The 16,971-nt window shown below is 38.6% G+C and overlaps 1 non-coding gene across 1 annotated transcript; it reads left to right on the top strand.

Moving 5' to 3' along the window:
• Positions 1–14,475: 14,475 nt before the first annotated feature.
• On the top strand, positions 14,476–14,578 carry LOC130022919 (U6 spliceosomal RNA). Its single transcript, XR_008792334.1, has one exon. It is a non-coding gene; the product is annotated as a U6 spliceosomal RNA (small nuclear RNA).
• Positions 14,579–16,971: the final 2,393 nt, after the last annotated feature.

Below are 16,971 nucleotides of genomic sequence, written 5' to 3' on the forward strand. Positions count from 1 at the left end.
GGACATACAGATAGGAAAGAAAGAGGTCAAAATATCACTATTTGAAGATAACATGATAGTATACCTAGAAAATCCTAAAGACCATACTAAAAAGTTTCTAGAAACAATAAACTTGTATAGTAAAGTGACAAGTTACAAAATTAACACCCAAAAGCCCATAATTTTCCTATATATAAATAATGAAAGAGAAGAAAGAGATATTTAAAAAACAGTCTCATTCACAACAATGCCTCAGAAAATCAAGGATCTCAGAATCAGCTTAAGTAAAGAGATGAAGGTCCTATACAAAGAAAATTACAAAACATTACTTCAAGAAATAAAAGAGGACACTATAAAATGGAGGTGCATCCCCTGCTCATGGATTGGGAGAATAAACATTATCAAAATGACAATACTCCCAGTAGCATTATACATTTTAATGCAGTCTCTATAAGCCAGGTTCCGCAAAGGATTCAGCACCATCGACCATATCTACATGATAACCAAGCTCATTGAGGTTTCTCGGCAGTTCAAGATGCCACTCTGTCTAACGTTCATTGATTTAAAGAAGGCCTTTGATTCTGTTGAGACGGAAGTGGTCATTGAAGCCCTAACCAATCAGGGCATTCAAGCTCAATACATCAAGATCCCCTGTGAGCTGTATTGCGGATTCACTACCAGGATCTCAACATTCTACAAAGAAGTAATCATCCATGTCAAGAGAGAGGTTCGGCAGGGTGATACCATTTCACCGAAACTCTTCAGTGCCACCCTTGAGAACATCATGCGACGACTGGAATGGGAAGGAATGGGAGTGAAGATAGATGGTCAGCAACTACACCACCTCCGCTTTGCTGATAACATTGTTATAATAACACCAAACATCAGCCAAGTGGTACAAATGCTGGCCAACTTCGACTGTGAGTGTGGAAAGGTCGGTCTACAGCTGAATCTTATGAAGACAATGTTTATGAGAAACAGCCTCGTTCCTGACACCCCATTCACTCTCAACGAAACGACCATCTCTGAATGCAACAGCTATGTGTACCTAGGTCGAAAAGTCAACATGACAAATGACCTGGCACCCGAGCTGCGCAGGAGGAAGAGAGCGGCTTGGAACGCCTTCAAGAACGTCGAAGAAATAGCTAAGTGGACGAAGAACCTCCGGCTCCAGGCACATCTCTTTGATTCCACTGTTCTTCCTGCATTAACATATGCCTCAGAGACCTGGGCCCTATGCAAACAGGATGAGAACGCTATTTGGGTCTCCCAAAGAGGAATTGAAAGAGCTATGCTTGGAATATCACATTTCACTCAAATGAGAGAAAGAATCTGGAGTTCTGACATCCATAGACAATTAAGAATCAGGGACGCTGTCTCGTTGGTCAAGGTGTCAAAAATCAGATGGGCTGGTCACGTAATGAGATTTAGAGATGACCTCTGGACTAGAGCTGTTACCAACTGGATTCCACGGGATGTCAAAAGACTGTGTGGCCGCCCACCTACCAGATGGTCAGACTTCTTCATCAAGATCATGAACGATTGGTTTGAGGCTCTTCGTGTTCCTAGAGCGAACAGACACCATTGGGCTACACTAGCACGCAACAGGGACAAATGGAGACGTTACTGGCGCCCACTCGAGCAAATCGCTGATTAACGGGAAGTCAAGTGATCAAGTGATCAAGTGAATGCAGTCTCTATATGTATACCCATGAAATTCTTCAAACAAATAGACAAAAGACTCCTGAAATTCTTGTGAAACAATAAACCAGCATGAATAGCTAAAGCAATCCTTGGGGAAAAAGAAGATGGTGGCATCAACTTCCCCAACTTCAAACTATACTACAAAGCACTAAAAATTAAAACAGCATGGTATTGGAATAAAAACAGACCCAGAGACCAATGGAACAAAGTTTAATATTTTGTCACAGACTATTAAATATGTGATCACTTAATCTTTGATAAAGAAGCAAGAAATATAACGTGGAGCAAGGAAACCTCTTCAACAAGTGGTGCTGGGGAAATTGGACAGCTACCTGAAAAAGAAATAAACTTAGACTTTGTCTAACTCCAGCAATAAGTCAGATCAAAGTGAATTAAAGACCTCAATATCAGACCTGAATTTATAAGGTACATAGAGGAAAATGTAGGCAGAACTCTCTACTGAAGCTAAAGTCATCTTTTTTTAAATTTTTTTAAAGTCATCTCTAAGGATGAAACATCACTAACTAAGCAAGTGGAAACAAACATCAACAAATGGAAGTACATTAAACTTCTGAACATTAAGCTTCTGAACCTCAAAATAAACAGTGACCAAATACAGAGCGCATGGAATGGGAAAAATTATTTACCCAATACCAATCAGATAAGGGGTTAATATCCAGAATATCCAAGACATTAGTAGAATTGTAGCACTGTCCTCCCATTATTCATTGATTTGCTAGAGTGGGCACCAGTAACGTCTCCACCGTGAGACTTGTTGTTACTGTTTTTGGCATATTGAATATACCACGGGAGCTTGCCAGGCTCTTTGTGTGGGCAGGATACTCTCGGTAGCTCTCCAAGAGGGATGAAGGAATCAAACCTGGGTCAGCGGCATGCAAGTCAAACACCCTACCCGCTGTCCTATTGCTCCAGCCCAGAAGAATTGTATAAGAAAAAACTTCCAATGCAATCAATAAATTGGGAGAAGAAATGAACAGAAATTACCTCAAAAAAGAAATAAAAATGGCCAAAAGGCACATGATAAAATGCTCTACATCACTAATGATCTGGGAGATACAAATCAAAACAATAATGAGATATTATCTCATACCACCGAGACTGGCACACATCAAAAAGAACATGAACAACCAGTGTCTAGGCAGTTGTGGGGAGAAAGATACTCACTTTAATTGTTGGTGGGAATGCCAACTGTTCCAAGCTTTCTGTAAAACAATATGAGCTAGAAATTGAGCTTCCGTATGTCCCACCAATATCATTTCTGGAATATATCCCGGGGGTGCAAAAAAGCACAGTAGAAATGACATCTGCACCTGGATGTTCATTGCAGCAGCGTTCACAATAGCCAGAATGTGGAAACAACCCGAGTTCCTGAGAACAGACGACTAGTTAAAGAAACTTTGTTACATCTACACAATAGAATACTATTAGGTATTAGGTATTAAGGTATTCTAAAGCTGTTAGGAAATATGAAGTTATGAAATTTGCTTTTAAGTGGATGGACATGGAGAGTATCATGCTAGGTGAAACGAGTCAGAAAGAGAGGGACAGACATAGAATGACTGCACTCATTTGTGGAATACAAGATAACATAATTTGAGGCTGATACCCAAGGACAGTAGATACAAGAACCAGGAAGATTGCTCTTTGGTTGGAATTCTGCCTCATGAGCAGAAGGAGAAGCCAACTGGAGTAGAGAAGATATCATTAAGTCAATGATAGTTGGAGGGATCACTCGGGATGGGAGATGTGTGCCGAAATTAGATAAAGGACCAATCATGATGACCTCTCAGTATCTGTATTGAAAACCATAGTGCCCCCAAATAGAGAGAGAGAGTAAGAGAGAAATTATCTGTCATAGAGGCAGGGGAGGGATGAGGGTAGCGGGTGGGATACTGAGGACATTGATGGTGGAAAATGTACACTGTTGGAAGGATAGGTGTTCGATCATTGTATGATTGAAACTCAAACATGGAAGCTTTGTAAATGTAAAAAAAACCCCTATGCTACAAATTACAAAACTGAGAATTAAAAAACTGAGAATAAAATATAAATAACTGTTTCTAAACATCACTGTTCATTCTGCTTTGTCCAATTTATGTTTGTTTACCTGATGTAGGTATTAATAACATCCAGTGCATTCTTAAAGTGGTCATTGTTTAGATGATAAACTATCTGGTCACTCTTTCTCTAACCATAATTTCTAACTTTTTACTTTGTTGTCTAGATATCTCAAAAGACCTGAATCCTCCGTCTTTACCAATCTTAACCCAACTTGTATTTCAAAAGCCTACATTTGTAGACTATTCTTTGTCCTAAGCATATCTCCAATGCACACACTTCCCTTTATTTTCCACTTAAAATGGCTTACCTTATGTCTATAAACTTTTCATGAATATATGTCTTAAAAACATCTCAACCTACCCATCCTCATTCCCACTGTCACTAATAAAGTTTAGCTGTGCTGTTGAAAATATTTCCTTACTTTTCTCATTCTCTTGCTTCTCCAATTCATTCTATCCTTTCTAAATAATGTAATGAAGTCACTGAAGATGAATACACTTTGCCTGTGAGAAGCCTAGTTTTATTCCTTGCCACAACCAGGAATGATCCCTGAGCACTAAATCAGGAGTACCCCTGAGTACTATCAGGAGTGACCTCAAAATTTAATAGGAGAGGGAGAGAAAATATATCTATGACAGAAATATCATGTGTATTGTGTTGCCAAACTTTAGGATAAACCTGGTTCATTGTAGATGATCCAAAATATTTGCCGAATAAAAGAATGAATAAGCATTTAGTTGAATAGTCTAAATTCTGTTTATACCAAAGACTTATTTAAAATTTTCTGACTTTCTTTTTTAATCACATCCCTTTATTTCCTACAAAGTGAAGACCTCGCCTTCTCCAGATGGAATCCCGGCAACCGTGAGCTTCTACAAGCATGGCTCCGGTATGCGGGCACCAGGACTATTCTTCTGAACCACATGGGGACACAGGGCCAGGCAGTTTTGCCCCGGCTCCCAGTCAGCCCCCAGCTGATCTCGGAAGTCACGCCCTCAACCCGCCCCCAGCGCCATCTTGCCACACACAGCAAGGAAGAAACCTGGCTTTTGGGCTCCACAACACCTGGAGAATTCTCCAGACCCCATACCAAGCCGATATCACCAGGAGGTCCCAGATGTGATAGGTATTGCCTCCCCACCTTCTCCAGATGGAATCCTGGCGACCATGAGCTTCTACACGGCCGCGCAACATCTTATCAGGACATCTTTTTATGACATCTTATTATCTCATTCCTACTTTGGCCGACCCAAGTTCGATTCCTCCGCCCCTCTCGGAGAGCCCGGCAAGCTACCGAGAGTATTCGATATGCCAGACACAGTAACAACAAAGTCTCCAATGGAGACATTACTGGGCCCGCTCGAGCAAATCGATGATCAACGGGAGGGCCTTTACATTTACATTTACATTACTTTGGACAAACTTTCAGGCTATCGAATGTAGCCTGCCCACAGGGCAGAGTCTGGCAAACTCCCCGTGGCATACCAAATATGCCAAATACCAGTAACAATGATGGGTCTCATTCACCTAAAGAGCCTTGAATATAATCTCAGGGTTAGGATGAAAGAGACGTTACTGGGGCCTGCTCGAGGCAATCGACGAATAATAGGATGATGAAACGAAATGAAAAAAATGAGCTTCTACAAGCATGGCTCCAGTGTGTGGGCACCAGGACTATTCTTCCAAACCACGTGACTGCTTACATAGTCACATAACCTTTCCTGATATGCAAAGTGAGCAATGAAAAGTAAATGATCTAGCATCTGTCCTTGGAAGGCAGGCTTGAATGGTGGTGGGAAAATCTGAGCAAAATATAATGCCCAACCGAAATGCATCTGCACTGTGCATTAAACTATGGTGCTATGCCGCCCTGAGAGGGGAAAGGTGTTTGTTCCTCTGCCTGTCCCCCTTTGCGGCAGTGGCATTGTAGCCTCCATCTTTTAGAGCCTAATGGACAGCCAGGTATGAGACTGCATTGATGAGGCACGCAGGTCCTCGTGGGATAGGGGGTGGAACCAGCCCTACACCCCGCTCTGACAAGTCCCCGTGTTGCCACCCAGAAACACCTCCTCCAGCTCCTGAATGACCATGATCCCAGAAGCACACAAACCAATCTCAGAACCCAGGGGTTTTGGGCAGTAATCCCTCTAGATTTATTACTAAAATATCAGAAATCTTGCGGCCACACAACATCATATGCTATTCATAATCAGCAATAGAAAACAAATTATCTAATTATGTCTTTTTGGCAGGCCTGAATGTTGGGGAAAATTCCAAATAATAATGTTGGGTCTTTTGTCGTAATATTGAATGTGATTAAAGTAGAGAGGTAGTAAAGCAAAAATCTTCCACACAGGCAGGGGGAGCAGTGGAAGAGGGGATATACTGGGCTTCTTGATGGTGGAAAATGTGCACTGGTGAAGAGTCGGGTGTTTGATCATTGTATGACCGAGACTTAAACGAAAGTCTCTGTGACTGTTCTCACGGTGATTCAATAAATAAAAATTCACTGTCACTGTCACTGTCCTCCCGTTGTTCATCGATTTGCTCGAGCGGGCTGAGTAACGTCTTCACTGTGACAACTGTTACTGTTTTTGGCATACAAATATGTCATGTAGCTTGCCAGGCTTTGCCATGCGGACAAGATACTCTCAGTAGCTTGCCAGGTTCTCCGAGAGGGGTGAAGGAATCGAACCTGGCTTGGCCAGGCTGGCTGCACACAGGCAAATGCTTTACTGCTGTGCTATCGCTCCAGCCCAAATAAAAATTAATAGAAAATAAAAAAATAAAAGTTAAAAAAAACAGCGAAATCCTATCTTCTCAAAGCCAATAGCCTCTATATTTAATATATCCAGAATATCTGTTTTACTATGCCGGCTCTTAAGCCAGACCATTCAGCCACACCCTCCCCAATGCATTGCATTTTTTATATTATTGGTTCTTCCTATTATCCTGAAGTTTATTATCTTTCCCCAAGACTTTCCCTATTTTATCTTTCAAAGATATGGTAAATCACTAAATTTTATCTTTCAAAGATGTGGTAAATCACTAAACAGTAAGTGTGATTATTATAGTAAACAGTTTGTTCCTTTCTTAATTTTGCTGAATTCATGTTTTTTTTCATTATATCTATAGTTAATAAACCATTACTCTGATGAATGCAGGCCCCAGCATTTTTACAATGATGTATGGCATCTTTCTAAAATAAAACTAGATAAAAATGTAATGTTCAAACAGATGATTGAAAAAAATTAAACAAACAAACAAAAAACACAAAAAGATTATTGATCTCAGAGTACTTACTTTGTAGTAATTTTTAATCTTAAGATCAACATTGGGTTGGAGTGACAGCACAGCAGTAGGGCTTTTGCTTTGCATCCAGCCAGCCCGGCCTGCTGGGTTTGATTCCTTCACTCCTCTCAGAGAGTCCAGCAAGCTACCAGGAGTATCTCCTCCGCATGGCGAAGCCTGGCAAGCTACCCATGACGTGACGTATTCAATATGCAAAACACAGTAATAACAAGTCTCAAAATAGAGACGTTTTGAGACTGAGTCCACTTGAGCAAATCGATGAACAATGGGAGGACAGTGGGTTTTTTTTTGTGTTTTAGATCAACATTGACTGTTTTATATAGTGTAGTTTATGATTCTGTCATGGAAATTCCTTCTAGAATTTTACAATGCATACCATGAAGAAGTTATTACTAAGCACAAAGGTAATATTGGTAAATAAAGTGTCCCATCTTTGAAGATTCAAAAAAGGTTTCATGGTCATTTGTGCGAGGTTCTTTTGAATGAAAATCCTAGATAATGACTATCAAGGAATGAATAATAATATTTTAAATATAATACTATGAGATATGAAATAGCTTTACTTGTGTACCCAACTCATATTTTTGAATTATTTAAGGAAAATTAGATCAATTATTTTAGTTTTTTGCTAAGTATTTGGTGGACTTTGAGACATCAATTTTATTCACAATAATTTTTACTGATTCTTAAAATAAAAATATGAATTTTATTTATTCCATGAATAAGTATAATTCTGAAATCTGAAATAGTCAGGTGCAGTTCAGATTTTGGAAGACAAATATTTGAATGTTCCTTGAATTTAGTATACACTTCTCTCTCTCCTCTTTTTTTCTCTGTTTTATTTTGCAAAAATACCTCAGATAAAATAAGACAAACTGCACAAAATGAAAAATTCAAATTATATATGTTTAGAAGAGTCACTAGGCCCAAAGCATCCCATTGAAAATCTGTTCTACAAAAGCAACCAGTGTTTGCGTGATGTGGTGAGAAAGGGACCTTTTTCACTGATGGTGGGAATGCCGACAGGTTCAGCCCTTTTGGAAAACAGTATGGACAATTCTCAAAAAATTAGAAATTGAATTTTATTTGATCCAGCAATACCACTTCTGGGAATATATCCCAGAGAGGCAAAAAAGTACAGTCAAAATGATATCTGCACTTCTATGTTCACTGCTGCACTGTTCACAATAGCCAAAATTTGGAAAAAACCCGAGTGCCTGAGAACAGATGACTGGTTAAAGAAACTTTGGTCAATCTACACAATGGAATACTATGCAGCTGTTAGAAAAGATGAAGTCATGACATTTTCATACAAGTGGTTCTACATGGAAAGTACCATGCTAAGTGAAATGAGCCAGAAAGAGAGGGACAGACATAGAAAGACTGCACTTATCTTGGGAGTATAAAGTAACAGAATGGGAGTCGAACACCCAAGAATAGGAGGTCTGCTCCAGGGCTTGGAAGCCGGCAGCACATGCTGGGGGAAAAGGCAGCTCAGATACAGAAGGGAACACCAAGTAAAGGATGTTTGGAAGACTCTCTTGGGATGTGATATGCGTGCTGAAACTAGATTATAGACTGAACACGATGGCTACTCAATACCTCCACTGCAAAATACAACACCCTATAGGAAAGAGAGAGCAAAAGAGAATGCACTGCCACAGAGGCAGAGTGGGGCAGGGGGGATGGGGTGGTGGGGGTGGGAGGGCTCCTGGGATCATTGGTGGTGGAGAATGGGCACTGGTGGAGGGATGGGTACTCGATCATTGTATAACTGAAACCCAAAGACGAATGTTTGTAAGTCTAAAAATATACCTCATGGTGTTTCACTAATAATAAAAAAAGAAAATCTGTTCTATTTCTTCCATCACTGACTCTAAATAAATGCACCATCACTAAAACATCAAGTACCTAACTGAGGTCAGGACATCTCTGATTTATGACAAAATGTGTATAACCCAAGGTTATTTCCTATCAAAGATAAAAGGAATCAGAACACTAGATATATACATAGAAAGATAGGGAGATATGAATACTGAGATATGCACCTCACGTTAAGAATATAAAACATAGGCTGAAAAATAAAATAGTGAGTTAGGTGCTTGCTTAAATTATGCTATGCTATATTAAAATCAGCTATGCTAATTTTAATCCTCATATGGTACCACAAGCCCTATCAGTAGTCTTCACTGAGTGCAGAGCAAGAAGTAAGCTCTGAACGCAGCTGAGTTGGCCCCCATAAAAAGAATATAAAATACTACATTGAGAAATATGATAAGCTCCTAACAATGAAAACTATTCACTTATTGTCTTAAAAATCAATGTCTCTGTAAACTAATTTGCAGTTTAAAATTGATCTAATTCTAGTAGTTGTACACTCACTATACTGCAAATTTTTTTCATTAGTTCTAGCTAAATCATCTTGATGTAACAAATTAAAAATCCAATTAGTTTTAGATTAGCACTGTAATTACAGAATGATATAATTTTCTTACGGAAAATAAAAGTTTTGAGAGGTTAGTCTGTGATTTGAGGAAGTTTGTAGACAACATCTCTTCACCTGCCCTACTAGAAGTTTGGGTCACATGGATGGTGCTATTTGTCAAAAGTAGCTCTCATGTAGCATGAAATGTAGCACAGATATGTAACCAACCAACTCATATGAAATCTCAGGTTCTCTCTCTCCTAGAAATATCTCTGAAGCCATAGGTGTGAGTTTATAGATATGTATACATCCTTATACTCCTTGTGCTCTCTCCCTTCTCTTACCAGGATTCTTCACTGTACTGTTTCCATGAAACAACGAATTGTTCCCAGAACATTTTCTACCTCAGGTAGGTAGACATGTCAAGTGCATTTTGACAGTCTAGGACCTGAGTCTTACCCCTTGAGCCTTCTTACTCCCTGGTTGATGTCACTCCTCAACCCAACTCCTCCCTCCTCCCAATCTTCCTATGTTATCTGTGTCCTTCTACTGAAGTTTCTTCCCACATAATCAGTGTCCCTTCACTGAGACATTTCCCTATCTTCGCCCTCAATCCTCTTCCTGTATGTTTCATGTGCTGTGAAATTAGCTCCCCAAGTGCATTATTCCTCTAGCCACAATGATACTAACTAGAAGAGGCTTGATTCAGTACAAGGATAGGAGAAATGTGTGAAGAATGACTGCATGAGCACTAATGAAGTAACTCACCCTAAAATATAATGACAGTGCAATAATTTGCAAGGTAGTTATTGAAAAGAATCTGAATATTAGTTGAACCAAAGGGAGCAGTTCTCATTTCTGCTGAAAAGATAATAATAAGTTAGATCTTTAAAGTGGGGAATGACATCACATTAAAGATGAGAAAGGTTTAATATGAAATAGAAAGAGGAATATACTCTTTTTCTCTGGGAGATTTTGGGTAAAATAGTTAAAAGAGTATTCCAATTAGAACAATAAAACATGAAACTTTATATAGCAATAAAATAGAACAATAATAACTAAAGTTTTAATATACAAATTTGTAAAAATAACGGCTAATAGTGGTACTAGTGATGCAAATCTGGGTATGAGGAAAGAATGCTGTGTGGTGGGGCATTAATCTTCCATAAGATAAAGGACAAGATATTTTATCTAGTATTCCTATCATTTGGAGCTGCAGACAACATCTATTAGAGTAAATTATTTTCCATTCATCTATACTTTGCTATCAAGTGATTTAGTCTAACTAACCCAGTGGTACATAAGTGCTGGCATTCCTCAATTAAAGAGTTGCATCCTGGACTCCTTGAAACCCAGTGACACTCTGCCTTCTGCAGCAGGGTGCCATTTGAGTAGTAGTTGCCAGGTGCTGATTCCTACCCAGTGAAGATTTAAGGTTTGGCCTAAGTATTTCAAAAGCATCTAGCAAAGTCTCCTTCCAAAAAAAAAAAACTGGAGGTTAGTTAGAGTAGGAAAAAAACTGGAGGCAGTGGACAAGGACATTCCATTGCAAGAATTTCAACTTCACTAGATTTTTTTTCATCCACTTCAGGGCAAAGGCTGTTTCCACAAATTGAAACCCTGCTGCTCTCTGGTAAATGCTCTGAGAAAACTGGAATGGAAACAAGGAAAGAAAAATGATGCCCATCTCTCAGAAATCCAGTTCAAGTGAAAGCATCAAAATATTCATGTAATAATTTCTATGGAAATGTAGACTCTCATTAGTCATTCTTCTCTTTTTCTGTGAACGATCTTAACAGCCATTTCAGAAAACTCACTTTTTAAATTTTCTTCCAGGAAGTAGTTGAAATAGTCAACCCTAAAATATTTGTGCATATGCATACTAAAATACTTGTGTATATGCATATTAATACTAGGTACATTTATGATCTAGGTTGTTGATGTTTAGTCTACAGGTTTGAAAATAAATTAACTAATTATTAGGGAACAAGATATTAGGGAACAAATGGATAAAATTTGGACATTCTGGATCATCTGATTGAAATAATTAATTGGAACTTAGATTGAGTAATCTAATAGTGGTGAACAGGTTTCCAATAGTGAGAAGGTTGATTATGATAGCAATGTCTATGATAGTGTGTGTGTATATGTGTGCATCAAGTCAAATAGATTTTATTAGGAATTATTTTTGGGAAATTACTCATCTGATGGAGCTCAGGTTGACTTGAAGAATAGAAGCTGAAAATGCCTGTTTGCCTAGTTCTCTTGTAGTTAAGGTGTGTGCACACAACGTAGGCCTTTGCCAGTAATTAACTGAATTAAAAGTTTATAATGCTAAAAAATAATTCTAGTAATGGATTAAATAATAGCCATCACCATCATTTCCAATGCTGTGGTACCCATAGATTTTGGATATCCAGGCTGCTCCTCCAGTCCTCAATATAAGTCTATGAGTTCTGTTGATATGCTTTGAACTGATTTCTGTTCTTGACAATTTCAGATGGACTCCATTTCTATTGTTTCCAAATAAGAACCTTAACTAATACATAAAAATAATTACAAAACACAAATTAATTTGGAATCTGTTTTTGAAAGTGAAATTTCATTTCATTTTTAAGGGCATGTAGGAAAACAGTCACAGGGGGGAAAAGACTGAAAAGAACAATTCAACAATTGTTGAAAGAACAAAACAACAGTTCAAAGAGTGACTATTTCCTGTTTGGAGGACCATGGGTGCCTCCACCAGGCCATATGGTTCGATGCTTTGGTGGTTGATGCCATATGGTTGATGCTACTCTGCCCAGACCCAGGGATACTGGGTTTGGCCTAAGTGTTTCAAAAGCATCTGGTCCTAGTAGGCCTAGTAGGGATACTGGGGCCTACTAGGACCAGAATCAAAGTTTAGGTCCTTGCACAGGCAAGACACATACCCCTCAACTCTGAGCTACCCCCTCACTTCTTCAATATCTTATTTCTATATTTACATATTTAAATTAGTATTAAAATAAAATGTCTAGTATGCCTTTATTCTATAAATAATATTTTAAAATTTTCATTACTTATTAAACATAAGAGAGCATTGAAAAAATTTAATAAGTTATTCATTTGGTTAGAAACTCAGAAAATAAGTACTCCAATTTCCTAACTTAAATAAGGAAATATTTCTAAGATCAGAAAGGTTACTAGCTGAAAGTCAAATAGAAATTTCAGACAGGAGCTATTGAATAAGAAGACAGATCTTCATTCAACAAATATTTATGTATCAGACATTGTTCTAGGCATTGGTGACAAAATAATGAATGAGACCTATAAGGTCACTGTTCTACTAAAATTTAAATTCTGTTTATAGACTAACCATAAACAAGCAAACTAATAAATAATTCAGTTTTAGATAGCAATAAAAACTATAAACAAACAGAATAATTATACGTATATTTCAGCCAGGTGGATATGAAGGTTAAAGGAAGTTCTTTGTCAAGTTAACATTTCAGCAGAAAGCTGAATTGCAAGAAAAAGAAAGATAAGGAGGGACTGGAGAATTTGCATGTGTCGTGAATATGCAATGTGAGACTCTGTAGGAGAGCTTGCTATGGAATAAAGAACAGAGAGGTCGGTGAGAGTGAAGTAATAGGGTAAGAGCATATTGGGGTATGAGTAATCAGTGGTTTTCACCAAGCCTAGGAGCAGTCTAGGAGTAAGTTTTGTTGGTATTGCTAATTAATTGTTCTTAGTTATTCATATTCTGCATTTCAGTAAAACTATCTGGTAATTGGCTTTTACTCCTGACCCTGTGCTCAGGGATTACTCCTGGTGGTGCTTGAGGGACCATATATGGTTCCAGGAATCAAATGCAGGTTGGCCATGTACAAGGCAAACACCCTACCTGCTGTTCTATTGTTTTGGACCCTAGCTTTCACTTTATTATTTCATTTAGTAAAATTGCCTAAAATTCCAACTATATTTTCCCAAAGGGCATTTTTATATTTTCATTTTGTTTGTGGACCACATCCATCGGTACTTAGGGCTTATTCCTAGCTTTGCGTTCAGGGATCACTCCTGACAGAATTCAGGGACCCTGTGTTGTGCAGGAGATCAAACCTGTGTGCAAGGCAGTTACCCTACACACTTTATAATCTCTCTAGCCCCCTAGTACCCTGTTATCCTTTTTAATGGCTAAGGACTATTCCATTGGTTATACATACAAGAGGTGTTTTTATCCAATCCAGTAAAAATTTAGGTTAAATGCATGCCTTGTGATTGTGAATAGTGCAACTATAACTATTTCTGTCACTGTCACTGTCCTCCCATTGTTCATCGATTTGCTCGAATGGGCCCAGTAACTTTGTGACTTGTTACTGCATTTTGCATATCAAATACCTCACGGGGAGCTTGCCAGGCTTTGCCCAGCGGTCGAGATAGTCTTGGTAGCTTGCGGGGCTCCCCGAGAGGGGCAGAGGAATCAAACTCAGGTCAGCCTGTTGCTGCATGCAAGGCAAACTCCCTACCCGCTGTGCTACCACTCTAGCTCACAATCACTATAGAGGTGCAAATGTACGTATAAAAGAGTGTTTTCATTTGTTTCAGATACATGCTTAAAATTAACATTGTTGAATAATATGGATATTCATTTTTAAAAGGATTTTATCAAGTGATTTTTGGTTGGCTGAGGTTTCTGGGACACACTTAGCAGTGCTCAGGGGCTACTCCTGTTTCTGTGCTCAAGGGTTATTCCTGGTGGTACTTGAGGAACTACTGCTTAGCCAGAATTAGCCACATGCAAATTAAACGCTTTAACCACTGGACTATCTCCTTGGTCACATAACTAAAATAGTGTTGTTTTAGAACATTACATATGTTTTAGGTTTACTGTCCTTTAAAATATCTGCATATACAAAATTGTTTGGCAGCAGATTTCTAGTATCCATCAGCACCATATTGTCAGTGCCTTAATTTTTTTCCTGCTTACCTTTTTCTCGCTTCAGCAGCACATATACTAAAATTGGAACGATACAGAGAAGATTAGCATGGCCCCTGCGCAAGGATGACCCGCAAATTTGTGAAGCATTCCATATTTGGGCTGGAGCGATAGCACAGTGGTAGGGCATTTGCCTTGCACGCAGTCAACATGGCCGACCCGAGTTCGATTCCTCCGCCCCTCTTGGAGAGCCCAGAAAGCTACCGAGAGTATCTTGCCCCCACGGCAGAGCCTGGCAAGCTCCCCGTGACGTATTCGATATGCCAGACTCAGTAACAACAAAGTCTCCAATGGAGACGTTACTGGGCCCGCTCGAGCAAATCGATGATCAACGGGAGGGCCTTTACCTTTACCTTTACCTTTTTCTTACCATCTAAAAGTTTGTTTTTGTTTTACTGGTTCATGCATTTTTTTTTGTTTATATGTAGCACATAGGAGTGTCATTCATGACCTCCAAACAAATATTGGTCAATGATAAGCATGACCATAGGGAAGGGAGGAACAGAAACTGTGCAGAATACTGATTCCTGGAGGGCTATGTCACTGGGCAGTGGGTTCTCTATTCAGCAATATCAGAGAGAAATGCTGCTGATGTGTCCTGTCTTTTCTGAAAAGTCACTGAATATAGCAAAACTATTATTCAATTACCGATATAACTGTCAAATAATTTGGACAGCACAAGAACTAGTTTGTTCAGGATACGGAAGAGAAGTGGTAAGAGATTGTCCTTGATGAAAGGAGGTAAATCCTTGAGACCAGCGCCATAGTACAAAGGGTGAGGTGCTTGCATTCATATACCTAACAGGATGTGATCCTCAGCATCCCATATGGCCCCCTGAGAACAGTCAGAAGTCAGGATTATTCCTGAGAGTAGAGCCAGGGGTAACCCTGGCGTATCTCTGGTGTGACCCTCCACCAAAAAAAAGAAAGAAAGAAAGAAAGAAAGAAAGAAAGAAAGAAAGAAAGAAAGAAAACAGAGGTAAATGCAATGAAATTTGGATACATCCAGCAGTATTTGCAACCTGTACCAAACTTGTTTTCATACACAATAAAACAATAACATATTGAGTGGCAGCAAAGAAAGTAAGATTCCTTTATATTGTGTGTTACAAAATCAATATGGCATGGGCTGTCATAAAAAACTTTGCTTCATCTCTCCAGTGAATAAATTATTTTTAAAGGTCATATTAGGCCTTATTTCTTAACTCTTCCGTGATTTGTGATTTCATTAGTTAATCTGAGCACAGAATTTAAACATCTAATCAAAGTGGTAAGAATTATACACTTTAATTTGAAACATTCAAATACTCAAATTTGGTATTCAAAATAAACCAAATGGCCCAGGATTCAGACGTTTTAATAAGTTCCAAGTTTTTATACTATTAGCCATCTGCTTATGCAAGCAGACAAATTGAAAACCTAGGAATGTGTGGGCATCAAATATTCATGAAAATCAAATAGAGATACATTTTTTAAAGAAAATATCATTTGTACTTCAAAATATGCTGCAACAAGCAAATCCACTGCATTTTGTTTTCAGATTTGTTGGTTAAGGGTATATCATATGCTATTTATTCTGTTCTTAACATAACCTACATATGTTGATGGCTTTGATTGATATGTTCAAAATATTGTCTATTTTCCTTCTGGGGGAAACCACTAGGAACAAGGGGCATTTGCAGTTAAATATAATTTTTATTCATGAGATCTCTGTCTATCTTATTCTCTTGCTTTGGATCTTTCAATGTGAAAAGTTCAGAGCTTTATTCTCGATAAATATGTTGGATGTTTATTTAAACCTCTTGCGTCTGCAAAAATCTGGCCAGAATCTTTTGAAAGCAATCTCTTTTTTAAAAGTATGCTGTTTCCTCTGGATTTCTTTCATATTGGCAATTATAGAGAAGTTGTCTCTCTAAGGCACTTCTTCACTTCTGCTTTGAGCTCTGGTAGCAAAGGAGAGTGTAGGTGTTGAGTAAATATCCACATTTTTAGTGAGACAGGAAGGACTAAATATTTAGCTCTTTGAATTTAATGCTATACCTGTGGGAGTAAAAAGAAATAGTAATGGTTTGGCCACTTCAGATCAGAGACATTGAATTGTTAAAAAAAATTGAGGAAGACAAATATTTTTAAGTTACACATTTTATTTTTTTATTTTATTTATTTTCCAAATATTTTCATTAGTGAAACACCATGAGGTACAGTTGTAGACTTACAAATTTTTGTGCTTCGGTTTCAGTTATACAATGATCGAGTACCCATCCCTCCACCAGTGCCCATTCTCCACCACCAATGATCCCAGTATCCCTCCCATTCCCCCATCCGTCCCCCATTCCACCTCACCTCTGTGGCAGAGCATTCCCTTTTGTTCTCTCTCTCCTTTTGGGTGCTGTGGTTTGCAAAAGAGGCATTGAGTGGCAATCATGTTCAGTCTTTAAGTCTACTTACAGCTTGCATCTCCCATCTCGGGTGGATTCTTTACTTGGTGCTCCCT

The sequence above is a fragment of the Sorex fumeus genome, unplaced genomic scaffold (genome assembly GCF_029834395.1).
Source record: "Sorex fumeus unplaced genomic scaffold, SorFum_2.1 ptg000002l, whole genome shotgun sequence".
In the NCBI taxonomy this organism is placed as follows: domain Eukaryota; kingdom Metazoa; phylum Chordata; class Mammalia; order Eulipotyphla; family Soricidae; genus Sorex; species Sorex fumeus.